At 38.6% G+C, this 17,587-nt stretch overlaps 1 protein-coding gene across 3 annotated transcripts in view; it reads left to right on the forward strand.

The window, feature by feature from the left end:
• LOC150076723 (ADP-ribosylation factor-binding protein GGA1-like) overlaps window positions 1–17,587 on the forward strand; it is a 303,671-nt gene that overhangs the window by 256,679 nt on the left and 29,405 nt on the right. The window lies entirely within an intron of this gene.

Here is a 17,587-nt window from a genome sequence, read left to right on the forward strand (position 1 = left end):
TATCCATTATTTATTTATTTTATTATTTTTTTTTTCCTTGGCTGTTGCACTATGGGCCATTACTAATACTGATCAGTAGGAATATACATGTGCAAAGGGAAAACCTTGTTTGGCCATCCTGTTAAATAGTGGAATAGTGGGAACGAGAGTAGCTCCATGCAGGCAAATGTTTTATGGCTCCAGATAATAGAGAAGTTTTTCTTAAATTTTTGCTGTTTTATTGACTTAAATTGGCATATTAATTTATTTTCTATAAATAGCTTTATATTCTTAGTTACGATACTTAGTTTAATTTGAACTTAGATAGAGATTTTGTAGGTTATTACTTAGTACTTAATGTCGGTAAGGGTATCCAATCCACGTGTTGGACAAGATTTTGCAGCTCTGGCAAATGCTAAGTTTTTAATTATATTTAGCCGTTTTATTGACTTAATTGTTATATTAAATTATTTTCTATAAGTGGCTTATAGACCTAGTGAAGCTCCTTGGCTTATTTTGAATTTAGATAGTGAATTTGAAAGTTAATTAATACTTAGTGTCTGTAGATTTACTGTTCATAACTTGTCCTCTGTTATATGATACAATGTATATCCTGAACTAGATAGCGTAAGATTTAATATAAAACTAGATAGCGAAACACGTAGCACTGTATTAGAAATCTGTTGGCTTAGTATACTATAGTATTATCAATTAATCAGTAAAATTTATTAATCTTATTAAATTTCATTGCCAATTAATTTGTACTTCTTAACTAAATACATATAACAACCTAGATTTTACAAACGTAACATTATAAATTAATACATGTAACTTGATAGGAGATACGAAAGTCATATAACGTAAATATATATTTCAGTATTGAGTATTATCTCCAAGTTTGGTTCCTACAAAATCTCGTGTAATGGGAAACTGTGTTATACAGGACTAAGAACTAGTACAAAAAGGGGGTTACTTTCCAAAAGCTAACAAAAATACACCATTTTTTTTATAACTATCGAAAACTTAATTTTTATAGTAGTAATAACGTAATATTTTAACTTTATTTTTATAATAGTAGTAACTTAAATAGTAATAACTGGACAAACGTCTTACCTTACAAACTGTGATACTTATATGTCGGATAATGTACGTTCATTTAAATTTTTCTTCTTCCTCTTCATTGCTGCTAAGCACAATCTCTTCTGCAGCATCTAGATTTCGTGTGCCTTCTGCTCTCTTTAAGTCATGAACTGCAGGCTTCAAAGTCAAAATTTTTTATGGTCTCAAACAAGCACAAGTTCAATAGCACAGAACCTAACCCGGGGATCTCTCAACAAAATTCAGTGGACCCCGCTTTAAAGATATAAAACACAGATTTAACTTTATTACCTTGCCAATTAACAAAGTTAAATGATACGTGAAAATTGGAAGAATATTTTCCGGTTAGCAAAATAAAAATAAATTTATGCTTATGTACATAGCTTAATTAATACGTACTGTAATATGTACATACTAACTAATTGATATTTCTGTTCACAGACTCTTTTTTTTTTTTTTTTTTTTTTCTTTTTTTTTTTGTAAAATTTAAAACAGTAAAAATGATAAGCAATTAATAACAAAGTACACGGCATGCACAAGTAGCAAGTAAAATTTAAAACAGTAAAAATGATAAGCAATTAATAACAAAGTACACGGCATGCACAAGTAGCAACAAACACGATACACACAAGTGAGATATGAAGTAATGAGTTTCTGAAATTTTATTTGTATTTTTTTGATTGAATATTTCATGGAAGAGGAAACACATTTCACCAAATTACCGAGAAAATCCATAGAATAACAGCTATCGGTACTATAGCAAATGCAAAACAATCGAGTTTACTACCCGTTTATAAGTGATTACACTAACAGAAAAGACCAATAAACTGAAAACTGCAAATTGTTTTTATTATTTTATGGTAGTGACCTCCAGAAATGTGCTTTAGAAAAATATCACAAAGGCGATAATGACTAACGAGTCAACAGCAGTGATTCGTAAAAAGGAATGGAAATGTTGAAAATTACATCTAATATAATAGCAGGGTTTCCCCAACTCAAAAGCTCAAAAATACTGTTATGCGATATTTCCCGCAATTCTCAAACCTGTTAGAGCGAAACCGTGTCATATAAGTACCATGTTGGGTGATGATTGCTGCAATTTATCAATCATGTTAGAGCGAAACTGTGTTGTAGAAGTACCATGTTATACGAGGGTTGCCTATATATACTGTTATAATTGCATTGGGATTTAAGTTTAGGGTTATATTTTTGTATTGAAATTGAATCGAAATCATGAGTCAGACCAGAGCAGCAAAGCAAAAGGTTCAAGCTAATGGGAATGCTGTGGTTCAGGGGAGAACTTAGGGGGGGGGGGTTGTCCTCTGAATCACAGCCTTTTGAAATGTACTGCTTGTTTGATGTTTGTGGAACCATCAGGAAAGGGACTTGATATTGCCAAGGGGAAGCACGATATAAGGAGTGTGAGGAAATCAGGCACCAACTTATCATTGTTATGGGCCTATATGAGAGCTTGAAGGACAGGATGGATGTCCTCGAAAGATTTAAATTGAGGGCCCATCAAGCTCTCAGCTGCCCACATCAATGCCAGAGCTTGCACTCTAACATCACGTAACACAACAGAAACCCCCAAAGTAGAATGTGCTGATCCAAAGGAATTAGTTGTTGTCGGTGACTCCATTCTCAGGAAAGCATTAGCATCAGCAAAGGCACATGATTTATTAAAGATATTGATGATGGTATCAGGCTTAATATCAAAGTTTGCAGGCGATACAGAGTTCGGTAGGGTTGTTAAGGGCACTAATGACAGTACGCTGCTGCAACAGGATCTAGAAAAGTTGAGAAGTGCCAAATGAAGTTTAACATTGACAAATGCAAAGTACTACATATGGGAAGCAATAACCCCAGAGTAACGTATCAACTGTGTGGAACTACACTGACAGTACTAGAGAATGAAAAGGACCTGGGGGTAATTGTGCAGGCAGATATGAAATTTTCTGAGCAGTGCAGACAGTCTGCAAGAGTAGTTCATTGTGTCTTGTCAATGATATACAGGAATTTTTCTAGCAAGGATAAGGAGGTGATTATCCCCTTGTATAGGGCAGTGGTCAGGGCACATCTTGAGTACTGTATACAGGTCTGGAGGTCTCATTTTAAGGATGTAGAGCTGCTGGAATAAGTACAGAGAAGAGCAGCAAAATTAGTGAATGGAACAGAGGGTTGCTCTTATGAAGAAAGGCTTAAGTTTTGCAAATTGCAGTGTCTAGAGACTAGGCACCTGCGAGGTGATCTGATTGAGGTGTATGTTGAATCGTTTGAGCATGCTCAATGTTAATAGGATTCTTCCTCTTGCTAGTGGATGGCTGAAATGAGAAGGTTTTTTTTTTTTGGGCTTTACTGATGCTAATGTAAAATAACCATGTTGTGGTCATACACAAGAGTTGGATCCAAAAAAACATTTTTGTCATTATATACTTGGACTTTTTTTTATCAAGGCATTTGAAAAAGTTCCACATAGGAGATTTCTGTACAAGCTAGAGTCTGTTGAGATCATAGGCAGAATCCTGAGGTGGGTGGATTGAATGATTGCTGAAAGATGAGAGGAGGGTGTTGTTATGAATATTCATTCTTCAAAGTAGACCAGGGTTACAAGTGTAGTCCCTGGAAGTTCAGTGCTGTTGCCACTCTTGTTTCTATTCTTTTTTGAATGATATAGATGACAGATAAAGGGCATAACTTTGAAATTTGCAGATGATGGGAGGATGAGTAATAAAACAAATCAGGCTGATCTTCTTTGGAATGATTTGGACAGCCTTTGCAGATGGTCAGAGAGAGATGACAGTGAAGTTTTAATGCTACCAAACACAATGTTCTGCATTTGGGAAATAGTAACCTGAGCATCCTATACCCTCGATGGGGTAGAGCTGAAGGAGTAAATAAGGAAAGACAGAGTAAGAATATGCCATGTATGTGTGCATGTACTGTCATTAGTTTATGTAGTTTTTTGTAATACCATTAAATTATAAAGTAATACCGTTTAAAATAATTTAGAATAAGTTATGTTAAGTTGCAGCATTACGAAGGCCACCTTTCCTTCTTATCTGGATACACGATTACCAGAACAAAATAACAATCAACCTACATTGGGTATACGAAGCTTTGTTACTTTGTATCTGAAAAACTGCAATAAGATACTTCTAATGGCATTATACACAGTGGTGTGTTTTCTCCCTTTTTATTGGATAATCTCAATAATCCAAAATATCTCCTTAAATGATTTTTATTTGAACAAATGAGGAAAGAGATTTGGATGTGTTGATACAATCGGATATTAAGGTTACCATGCAGTGCAGGCAGATAGCCATGAAGCTGGCTCACAGTGTTTTATCAATGATTTACCTTACTTCTTTATCTAGAGGAAAAGGCGATTATAGTTCTGTTGTAAAAGTCAATTGGGAGACCATTTGGAATACTGAACAGTGCAGTTGTCTGAACTGTGCAGACAAGCTGCTAGGAAAATTCATGGGGGTTCTGTCAGTGATATGCAGAAATTTTGCCAGCAGGGACAAGGAAGTGGTTAGGCCATTGTGTAGTTCCTCAGCATTAAGTTCTGGATTCGCTCTTTATTTGATTTGTTTTCAATATACCATGCTTATTGTCTAAATTTGGAGGTGATACCAAAGTTGGCAGTGTGCTTAATGACAGGAATTGAGGTTTAAATTAGGCAGATGAGCTGAGAAGTCACATTTGAGGTTTAACATTGATAAATTCAAGGTACTACATATGGACAGGAGTAATCCTAGAATAATTCTCACGGTGGTAGAGAATCAAAGAGAACCAGGTGATTGTACAATCTGATGCAAAGTTTTCTGACAGTGCAGATAGGCTGCTAGGGCATTTCATTAGATTCTGTCAATAATATACAGGGATTTTGCTAGCAGGGACAAAGAGGTGATTATTCCATTATATAAGGCAATAGTTTTGCCACATCTTGGGTACTGCACGCAGGTTTGAAATCTTCATTTTAAGGATGTAGATCACTTGGAACAGGTTCAGAAAAGAGCAACCAGAATAGACAAGCACACAAAAAGGTACTCTTACCATAAAATACTTCAGTTCTGCAAAAAACAGTGCTTGGGAACTGGGCAGCCGAGTGGTGGGGAGACTTATTTGAAGTATTTAAGGCTATAAATGGAATGAATAAACTAAATGTTGTTGGCATCCGTATTCTTTTTCAGACAGCACACATAAGGAGATATTAACTTAAACTGAAAAGGATAGCTACAAGATAGAATGTGTGGAAGTTTGCTTTCAGTCAGAGAGAACAACCTTTCGTCTGCCATTATGGAAGTAATAATTCGAGTAAATTAAAGGAAGCATTGGACAAATTATTAGAAAAGATAGACAGATGATTTTTTTTTTTTTTTTTTTTGATGCTATATAAGTTTTTGTTGAATCATTTGCTAATGCTAATACTATTATCTTTGACTTTGGAGGCCACATTTTAAAAAAGACATTGAGCTTCTTGAAGGAGTCCAGGGATGGATGGCTTGTCTAGTGCGAATAGCAAAGATGTGCCCACTCATGGAGAGGTTACAGAGACATAAGTTACAGAGTTTGGAATCAAGACATCTCGGTGGTGATCTGGACGTTGAGGGGGAAATGGAATTGTAGCAAACTTTTCACACTGAGGAAACAAATACCAGGGACCATAAATATAAATATTTGGTAAAAACTGACTTGACAACTAGAATAAACTAAAGAGCATCCTTTCCTTTTGGAGGAAGGTCACTTCTTCATTGCCGTCTTAGAATAGATGCTGAAAGTAAGCCATTCATATGAGGTGGTCTGTGCCTAGTGCTCTTCTTGAATAGGGCAAGTTGGAAAGGAGGATGTTAAACCATCTGTCACCCTTTCTATCAATTGAATGAATCTGAGATGACTAGAAGAATGATATAAAGGAGTAATACAATTGATCTCATTATCAGCAGTGATTATTCATACATTAAGAATCTAAAGATAAAAGAATGACTAGTTGACAGTGATCACGGTGTATTGATTTGGGATTTACTTAAAGATGTAACTACCATCAAGAGTAAAGGGAAGGGTTTTTGCTTTCTTTAAGGTGACTGCAGTGGTCTCAGACAGTTTAAATTCTATGCAGTAGGACTAACTGATTATGTTACTATCAGCAAAGTATAAATGGAAAGTGTTCAGGGCATTATTCATGGAAGCTACTAGGCTTTTCATACCAACTAAGAAGTACCATTCCAGGATTAGACCTAAATGGATGTCAGATTAACTACTGAGACATGTGGCAGAAAAGAAAAATGCATGGGATGCATATAAATTATCAGGTGACACAGAGACGTGTATGGTAGACATAAGCTAGTCTGTAATCAAATTACAAAGGAGATTAGGCAAGCAAAGACAGATTACAAGAAATCTTTGGCGAAGAATGCAAAAAAAATAACAACAAAGACTTCTTTACTCTTGTAAACACTACAAGAAAGGGGATAAATCGAATTGGTCGACTTGATTGAATTGATGGTTCGAATGTGGGTGATCCTACACAGGTTGCTGACAAACTGAATGAGTGTTTTTCATCTACATTCACACATGAGGAATTTTTTAGGGAAGAGGATACCAGAAGTGCATCAAACTCTAACAGAACTAAATTATTTTGTAATAACTGAAATGAAAGTGGAAGAGAACTTGTTGAAGTTAAACATAGGAAAGGCACATGGGGCATATGGGATCTATCCAGTTATATTAAGGAAGCCAGCAAAGGAAGCAAGCAAACCCTTAACCATAATTATGAGAGCATCGGGGTCTTGGGAGGACCCCACAAACTGGAGATGTGTGAATGCATCCCCAATTCACAAAGGGGATCAAAAGGTGGCACGTATAATTACAGACCTGTTAGCTTAACTTCTGTTCCAAGTAAAATAATGGAGTCACTGGTAAAGGAAGTAATTTGGGATCATCTAGACAAGGCTACAATTATACTTCAGCCACAGTATGGGCTTGTTAAGAGGAAATCTTGTCTGGCCAGTTTGTTTGGATACTACAATGTGGTTACAAAGGAACTGGATGCAAAAAATAATTTTCATATTTCATATACTTGGATTTCAGGAAAGTTTTTTTGATACTGTTGCACATGTGGAAGACTTGTGTACAAATTGGAGCGGTATGTCATTAAGGGCAAGTTACTGCAACGGATAAAGGGATGGTTGAGTGGGAGATGGCAGAGAGTGGTAATAAATGGACACTGCTCTACGTGGACTATTGTTATTAGTGGAGTTGCCCAGGGTTTGGTGTTGTGCATGTTGTTTTCTATGTTTATCAATGATATTGATGACGGTATATCAGGCTTAATGTGTAAGTTTGTGGATGATACAAAGGTTGGCAGGGTGGTTAATGACAGTAATGAAGATTTGCTACTTCAACAAGATCTAGAAAAATAAGGCAGATAAGCTGCGAAATGGCTTTTGAATTTTTACATTGACAAATGCAAGGCAATGCACATGGGAAGCAGTACAGTCAGTCCTCGTATAACACGTGTTTACACTACGCGAATTCAATCATACACGATTTATAAATAGGGGAACGATATCTTATATAACACAAACCGAATTCACTTATGCACGATTCGCCTTTGTGTTTACAAGAAATGGCAGTTGAACGCAGAATCACCCCCAACCGATGCAACACGATATGTATTTATGTTTTTTATATCAGTGAAGGGGAAAGATATTTCACCATAATAACTTAAAATTCCAGCTATTGGTATTATCGCAAATGCAATTAGATCGAGTTTACTACCGGTTTATAACAGATTCCACTAGCAGAAATGCAACTGGAAATTGTTTTTATTGTTTTATGGTAGTAACTCCTAGAAATGTGCTTTAGTGTATCTCTGCCTTTACGGTGTCGTTTATTCAGTTGCTACATGCGGGCAGCTTTGTTTTGTAATTGTGCTTTATTCCCTAAAAATGAGTAAAATACATAAAAGGTGTGAAAAGGAAGCGTCCTAGTGAAGACACTACAGATTCAGAGAGAAAAAGAAAAGCAATATCGATAAACAGAGGCGAACTGGGTCAAAAATTCTTACCCAGGAAAATTTATAGTGGCCTCATACTATGGTTTATGGCCAAAATCACACCGGCCTCTGGCCCACTGGGGTTTCCCCAGTAAGGCTTATGGCCAGTCCGCCTCTGTCGATAGAGAAAAAATATGAAATTGTGAAACGCTTTGAGCGAAATGAAAGACCATGTGATATTGCACGTGCTACAGACCTAAATGAGGCAACGCCAAGAATTACAAAGAATGCAGAGAAAATAAAAACTTTCATAGCAGGAACAACTCAAAGTGTAATTAAAATCCATTAGATTAAGACACAAAGAATTGGAAGAGATGGAACAGCTGTCATCTGTTTGGATAGAAAATCAAACAAAAAACAAGTTTGCTTACGATAGAAGCAAAAGCATTAGCAATATTTTATTACCATTATTTATTGTGTTTGATAATGTTTTGGTTACAAATGTATGTTCATTCTTGGGTGGTCGGCACCTAACCCTATTTTTCCCATAGGGCCTATTGTTTATATTGCACGATTTTGCATTGTGCGAGGGTTTCTGGGAACACAACTATCGTGCTATACGAGGACTGACTGTAATCCCAGAGTAACAAGGTATGTTCATGTCAGACGGCACCTGGGATTTCTCCCATCTCCGCTTCCCAGAGTAACATATGAACTTTGTGGAATTACACTCAGGTAATAAAAAATGAAAAAGACTTCAGAATAATTGTGCAATCAGATATGAAGTTCTCTGAGCATTGCAGACGGGCTACCAGGACAGTTCATGAGGTTTTGTCAATGATATACGGGAATTTTGCTAGCAGGGATAAGGAGGTGATCATCCCATTTGGATAGACAATGGTCAGGCCAATCTCGAGTACTGCATGCAGGTCTGGAAGCCTCGTTTTAGGAAGGAGGTGCTGGATCGAGTACAGAGAAGGACAATAAGATTGGTGAGGGTGGGGAACAGAGATGTGCTCTTACTAATAAAACCTTCAGTTCTGGAGATTGCAGCATCTGGGAGCTTAGACACTTGTGAGTCGATCTGATTGAGGTGTATAAGGGCTTAAATGGTTTGAGCAAGCTCAGTGCTGATGGGATTTTCCTCAGACCACACACATGATGGGGCACAAGTTCAAATTAAGGAAAGGATGATTGCAGAATAGTACAGAAATTTGGACATCAGCCAGCAGGTGGTTGATTGCTGGAATAAACTTCCACTTGTTCTGGAAGTTTGATAGCTTAAATAAATTAGTTAGCTAAAGACAGATTTTAGCACATCTATTCTGTAACTGTCTTTCCTCAATTTGAATTTATGTCCTCTCAGGCAATTAATCTGGGCCAGAGGAAGAATCCCATCAGCATTGAGCTTACTCAAACCATTCAAGCCCTTATACACCTCAATCAGATCACCTCACAGATTGCTAGCCTCCAGACACTGCAATTCGATGCACTTAACTCTTTCTTCGTAAGAGCAACCCTTTGTTCTTCACCAGTCTCCGTTGCCCTTCTCTGTACTCATTCCAGAAGCTTTACATTCTTCCTAAAATGAGACCTCTAGACCTGTATACAGTACTCAAGGTGTGGCCCGACTATTGCCATATACAAGGGGATAATCACCTCCTTATCCCTGCTAGAAAAATTCCTGTATATCATTGACAAGAAACCATGAGCTACTCTTGCAGACTGTGTCTGCACTGCTCAGAAAACTTCATATCTGACTGCACAATTATTACCCCCAGGTCTTTTTAATTCTCCACTACCCTGAGTGTAGTACCACACAGTTGATATCTTACTCTGGGGTTACTGCTACCCATACTTTACAGTTGGGGTGCCTCCGTAGCCAGGTGGGAAGAAGCAGCAGTGCGTAGCACACGCTTCTTGATTAGACCGGGGTTCGAGCCCGTCACCACCAAATACGGAGGATGCGGAAAGGTCAGGGAATGACCACCGCATATCCCGGAGCAATATGGCCTTAGTTGCTAATGCTCCTAAAAAAACCAAATAACAAATAACAATAACTTTACAGTTGTCAACATTGAACTTCAGTTTCCACCTCTCAGCCCGTTGCTAGATCCTGTTGCAGTAGCTCAGTGTCATTCAACAACCTTTGTATCATCTGCAAACTTGGACACCTGACATACATTCTTCAATATCATTAATAAATACAGAAAACAACAATGGATCCAACACCGAACCCTGGGGAAAACCACTAATAACTTTAGTCCACAAAGAGCAGTGTCCATTGATTATCATTCTGTCTTCACCCACTCATCCATCCATTTATCCATAGCAGCAATTTGTCCCTAATGCCATTCTACTCCAATTTGTACATTATCAAAAGCTTTCCTAAAATCCAAGTATATGATACCAAAATTATTTTTTACATTCAGTTCCTTTGTGACTATGTCATAGTATCCAATCAAATTGGTCAGACAAGACTTCCTCTTAACAAACCCATGCTGTGTCTGAACTATAACTGCAGTCTTGCCTAGAGGATCCTGTAGTGTTTTTTTTTTTTTTTTAAACAGAACCTCCATGGGTGGAACCACCCATGTCACCCTTTGATCTCCCTTTGGGAACTGGGGTCACATTTTCATATCACCAGTTCATGAGGTCCTCCCCTGAGACTAAGGAAGCTCTTATAATTATGGCAGGAACTAAAAAGAGCTCTCTATCTTTCCAAGGCAAGTGTTGTTGGACCAGATGGCATTCATTGTGAAATGCTTAAACACCTCTCACCAACATCTGTGGATTTCCTGCTTGTTGTGTATAACAGAATCTATATAAAAAAGAGCAATTTCTGGATTCCTGGTGAGTGGCAATTGTGCTTGCCATTGCAAAGCCAGGAAAGGATCCTAAATTCCCTACTAATTACCGTCCTATAGCTCTGACTAGCTGTGTGTGCAAAATCCTGGAGAGAATGGTTGATTTTCAGTTAATGTGGTATTTAGAATCAAATGATCTTCTCTCCAGCATCCAGTGCGGCTTCCGAAAAAACAGATCAACTCTTGATCACTTAATTAGACTGGAAACATCCATCTGGGATGCTTTCCTAAAACGAGAACATTTGGTGTTAGTATTCTTTGACATGGAGAAAGCATGTGACAGAACTTGGAGATTCGGCATCTTTAAAAGAATTGCATAGCCTTGGTCTTAGAGAGCATCTCCCTATTTTTATTAAAAATTTTCTTGCCAACCGATCTTTCCAAGTTCGTGTGGATCCTCTCTCTCTCTCTCTCTCTCTCTCTCTCTCTCTCTCTCTCTCTCTCTCTCTCTCTCTCTCTCTCTCGCTCCTTTTGCCAAGAAGAGGGAGTATCACATGGATTAGTATTAAGTGTCACGCTTTTTGCCATCAAAGTAAATTCCATCACAGAACAGCTTCCTCCAACTGTAAACAGTGCCCCCTAGGTTGATGAATTTAGCATATTTTGTCAGTCATGTAACATGAGGGTTATTGAAAGACAACAGTTGAGGATTTTGAGGACGAGAGTTGCCGGTGCGGACATGCCTTTCTGCCGCTCTTGGAACAGAGAAGTTTTTTCTGATTTATTTTCTGCTTTATTAGTTTAAATTGACATATTAACTTATTTTCTAGAGTAGCTTTATATTCCTATTTACGGTACTTAAGTTTAAAGTAACTTAGATAGAGATTTTGTAGGTATTACTTATTATCGGAAAGGGTATCAAATCCATGTGTTTACCGTTCATAAATAGCCGCCATTGTTACGGGAAAATTAATCAGTAAAATCTATTAATCTTGTCGAACTTCATTGGAAATTAAATTGTACTTTTTAACTATACATATAACCACTTAGGTTACGTAACATAAATAATTAGTAAAAATAAATAATTAATACATAACTTGATACGGAAGTTTTATAAAGGGATTTCGTAGATAACACTCATTACTGAAACATAAATATAGCGTTATAACTGTGTTGGGATACAAGTTTAGGATTTAATTTTGTACTGAAATTGAAATTTTACTGAAAGTAAATCGAAATCACGACTCAAACCAGAGCAGCAAAGCAAAAGGCTCAAGCTAATGGGAATGCTGTGGCTCAGGGGAGAACTGAGGGGGCAGTCGCCCTCTGAATCACAGCCTTTTAAGATGCACTATTTGCTTGATGTTTGCAGAGCAGTCAGGTATGGAACATGATACTGCCATGGGGGGTGTCTTTGTATGTGCGCGATGCAAGGAGTGTAAGGAAATCAGGCGACAACTCAGCGTTGTTATGGGCCTATATGAGAGCTTGAAGGACAGGGTGTATGCCCTCGAAGGATTACAAGTGAGGGGCTCATCAAGCTCTCAGCTGCCCACACCAATGCCAGAGCTTGTACTTGGTCATCGCGCAACACAGCGGCAACCCCCAAGGCAGAATGCGCTGGTCCCAAAGGAATTAGTAGTTGTTGGTGACTCTATTGTCAGGGAAACAGGAAACATGCTTTGTAAAAAGGATAGGTGGAACAGGACCAGGGTATGTCTGCCAGAGGCAAAGGTTGATGACGTTGTAGAGGAGATTTCATCTTTTAAGGGCACAAAAGGTGATATAGTTGTACACGTTGGCACTAATGATATTAAGAGTAGGAGACCGGCAGAATTACTTAACAAGTACAGGTCACTGATGAAAAAAAGCCGTGAATTAGGGTTGAATTTGAAAGTGTCTGCAATTCTGCCCAGACACGATAGGAGGGAGTATATGATGAGAGCTCTGTTGATCAATTCGGCCCTGGAAAGATTGTGCAGGGCTCAAGGGGTAGAATTTTTTTCAGCCTGGTCTGTACTTGTTAACAGAAGAGACTGCTCCTACAGGGATGGGATACACTTAAATAGAAAGGGTGCAAGAATGTTTGCTGATGCTATCGAGGCAGTGTTAGGTTGGTCAGAAAACTGCTCGATTGGGGGGATACAAGGACTAATAGATTAACAGTAGCCACTGGCAGAGGAGAAAGTGATTCTTGCACTGCTTCTATTGGAATGAGCAGCAGTCTGGAAAATAAGATACAGGATATTTCAGAGACTGCTGGGAATCATGGGGGTAGAAGTAAACACATGGGTTGTGTTAGGGTGGCTAAGAGGAAGAGCAGGTGCATGTATACTTGCGTGTACACCAATGCTAGGAGTTTAGTAAATAAATTTGATGAATTTGAGGTATTGCTCAAAACATCAAAGGCAGATATTGTTGGGATTTCAGAGACATGGTGTCACACAGATATAAGGAATACAGAACTGGAATTTGGGGAGTACAATGTCTACAGAAAGGATAGACAGGATAGGAAGGGAGGAGGGGTTATGCTATTAGTTAAGAAACACATAAAATCCAAGGAAGTGAAGCCAGTCGACATCGCTGGACAGTGCAGTGTCGAGTCAGTTTGGTGTGACATAAGCATTTGGAGATCAAAATTGAGAGTAGGAGTGTGCTATAGGCCTAATGACTCTGATGAGTATAATAAGAAACTGTACAGAGAAATAGAGTGGGCCAGTAAATCAGAGAGTCTTATAATGGGGGATTTTAATTTCCCAGATATTGACTGGAATTTGGGGGCTGGTCACTCACACGCTAGCAAGGCTTTTGTGGATTTATTGGATGATTGTTTTCTACATCAGCATGTTCGGGAGGCAGCTAGAGGGAGTAATACTCTTGATTTGATTATCAGTAGTGATTCTTCATGCATTAAGAATCTGCAGATAAATGAACCACTAGGTGGCAGTGATCAGTGTTCTGAAGTGGGAGTTACTCAAAGAGGTAACTACCATTAGGGGTAAAGGGAAGGGGTATTGCTTTCGTAAAGGCGACTACGATGGACTGAGACAGTATTTAAATTCTATACAATGGGATCAACTGATGTTACCAACAGCAAATTCAAAATGTGAAGCATTCAAAGAACTTATCTTGGAAGCTACTAGGCTTTACATACCAACTAAGAAATATTGTTCAAGGTTTAGGCCTAAATGGATGTCAGATGAACTAATGAGGCATATGGCAGAGAAGAAAAATGCATGGGATACATACAAATTAACACGTGACACAGAAGCCTATGATAGATACAAGTTGATCTGTAACCAAGTTACAAAGGAGGTTAGGCAGGCAAAGGCAGATTACGAGAGATCCTTGGCAAGGGATGCGAAGAAAAACAGCAAAGAGTTCTTTACTTATGTAAACTCTAGAAGGAAGGGGATGAATCAGATTGGTCCACTTGATATCAATGGGTCAACTGTTGATGACCCTGCTCAGGTAGCTAACAAACTAAATGAATATTTTGCATCGACATTCATACATGAGGAGTTATTCAGCGAGGGGAATGCCAGAGGTGTATTCAACTCTAGCAGTAAGCTAGAGAATCTTGTAATAACTGAGAGTAAAGTGGAGGAGAAATTGTTGAAGATAAACACAAGAAAGGTACCTGGGGTGGATGGGATCTATCCAGTTATATTAAAGGAGGCAGCAAAGGAAGTAAGCAAACCCTTAGCCATAATTATGAGAGCTTCCTTGGACTCAGGGGAGGTACCCGTGGACTGGAGATGTACAAATGTGACCCCAATTCACAAGGGAGGATCAAAGGCTGACACAAGTAATTATAGACCTGTGAGTTTAACTTCTGTTCCCGGAAAATTAATGGAGGCACTGGTTAAAGAAGCACTGCAGGATCATCTAGATAATAAGAAACTGTACAGACTTCAGTTATAGCTCGGACACAGCATGGTTTTGTTAAGGGGAAGTCTTGCCTGACCAATTTGATTGGATACTATGATGCAGTCACAAAAGAACTGGATGCAGGGAATAACTTTGATATTATATACTTGGATCTTAGAAAGGCTTTTGATACTGTTGCACATGGAAGACTGCTGCACAAATTGGAGCAGTGTGGCATTGGAGGCAAATTGCTGCTATGGATAAAGGGGTGGTTGAGGGGGAGAAGACAGAGAGTGGTAATCAATGGACACTGCTCATCGTGGACTAATGTTATTAGTGGAGTCCCTCAGGGTTCAGTATTGGGTCCTTTATTGTTTTCTGTATTTATAAATGATATTGATGATGGTATATCAAGCTTAATGTCCAAGTTTGCAGACGATACGAAGGTTGGCAGTAAAAAAGAGCAATTTCTGGATTCCTGGTGAGTGGCAATTGTGCTTGCCGTTGCAAAGCCAGGAAAGGATCCTAAATTCCCTACTAATTACCATCCTATAGCTCTGACTAGCTGTGTGTGCAAAATCCTGGAGAGAATGGTTGATTTTCAGTTAATGTGGTATTTAGAATCAAGTGATCTTCTCTCCAGCATCCAGTGTGGCTTCCGAAAAAACAGATCAACTCTTGATCACTTAATCAGACTGGAAACATCCATCTGGGATGCTTTCCTAAAATGAGAACATTTGCTGTTAGTATTTTTTGGCATGGAGAAAGCATGTGACACAACTGGAGATTCGGCATCTTAAAAGATTTGCATAGCCTTGGTCTTAGAGAGCATCTCCCTATTTTTATTAAAAACTTTCTTGCCAACAGATCTTTCCAAGTTCGTGTGGGATCCTTTCTCTCTCTCTCTCTCTCTCTCTCTCTCTCTCGCTCCTTTTGCCAAGAAGAGGGAGTACCACATGGATTAGTATTAAGTGTCATGCTTTTTGCCTTCAAAGTAAATTCCATCACAGAACAGCTTCCTCCAACTGTAAACAGTGCCCCCTATGTTGATGAATTTAGCATATTTTGTCAGTCATGTAACATGAGGGTTATTGAAAGACAACTGTAACAAGCCATTAATCGCCTTAATTCCTGTGCACTTGCTAATGGATTCAGGTTCTTGCCGCAGAAGACCGTTTGCATACACTTTTGTCATAAGCGTAATCTTCATCCTTGAATCTGAATTAAGGCTCGGAAAAAATGCTATTCCAGTAGTGTCAGACACAAAATTCTTGGGAGTCGTGTTTGATAAAAAGTTGACCTTTCTAGAACATATTCATCACCTCCATACAAAGTGCACGAGAGGACTAATTATTCTTCACTCTCTCTCCTCTACACACTGAGAAGCAGACAGGTGCACCTTACTACGTATTTATTGTGCACTTGTACGATCCAAACTAGATTACGTGTCCCAGGTATACTCGTCAGCAAGAGACAGTGTCCTTCGATGGCTGGACCCTGTCCACCATCAGGTTATCCGTATCGCTACTGGTGCATTTCGAACATCTCCTTTCCTGAGCTTATACGTTGAAGCAAAAAACCACCGTTATCGTTTCGATGTAAGCAGTTGTCTTTAAACTATGCTTTAAAACTGAAATCCCTGCCAGACCATCCTACGTGGACATCTGTTTTTGAGCCACGTTGGGAAAATTTGTACAATACCCGTCAGACTGCTAACCGACCTTTTGGTATTCATGTCCAAGAGCTACTCAGAGAGTTTAACATAATGGTAGACAAGGTTGCCCAAACACCAAAGCATACTCTTCCACCATGGCATGCTCATACAGACGCATTATAGCCAAAGTAGCTTATGCGCCATCAAACCTCCATATCAACAACAACAACAACAGCATGCTCATACGGTACCCATCATGCGACCTTTCCCTTAAGAAGTGGGTCAAATCTGAGACTCCATCTGTCTACCTGCAGCTCTATTCAGCAGACCGAGCTGAGCACCTGACTTCCTGCCAGTTTGCACAGACTGCTCGAAGTTCGAATCATGTGTAGGATCTGTTTGTCTTTCCGGACACTATAATATCTCAGCAGATTCTTCCTCAATCCTGCATATACACTGCCGAGCTACATGGTACAGTGGTGCCTCACAATTTGACAGTCGGATTTCGTGGGCCAGCGCAAATGCTACATGATATTGCATGATAGAATTCTTTGATGAACTACGTAGCTGCGTTTAATGTTACTAAATAGCGCTAAATAGTGACGGTTGCTTCATACATTTTAACCAATGGTATTAAAGAGCGGGAGTAACGTTTAACCAATGATAGATAAATCAGGAATAGATCCTACAATTGTTCATCTATGTTAGCCGCCCTCAAAGATAGCTACAGGTATGCCATCAGTTATGAGACAACATTATCTCATTAATAATCGTAGTCTGAGTTCATGTTTGCTCGAGTTGTTTGCGCTAATTTATAATTCTACATTTCTCATAAAGTAAAAAATTTTGTGCTTTGGCAGTTATTTTTTGAGTGAAATTTGATAATGGATCCAAAGAGAAGTGAACAGCGAAATAATTCAGGAAAGAAACACACTTGGTTGAGCATAGAAAAGAAGAAAGAAATTATAGATAAAGTGCAGAAAGGTAGAACAATTACAGATGTAGCTCGAGAGTATGGCATCCCTAGGTCAACTGTGGCAACTTTTTGGCAGCAAAGAGACAAGATTATATCTGCACTAGCTGCTTCTTACCTGGAGTAGAGAAAGACAGATGAAAGGAGATCCAGTAACTCAGGCAATGATCTGTGAGAAGGCTAGGTTAATTTTTGAAGAATTGCAG

Source organism: Mastigoproctus giganteus, chromosome 12 (assembly GCF_048544385.1).
Source record: "Mastigoproctus giganteus isolate SK-2022 chromosome 12, ASM4854438v1, whole genome shotgun sequence".
In the NCBI taxonomy this organism is placed as follows: Eukaryota; Metazoa; Arthropoda; class Arachnida; order Uropygi; family Thelyphonidae; genus Mastigoproctus; species Mastigoproctus giganteus.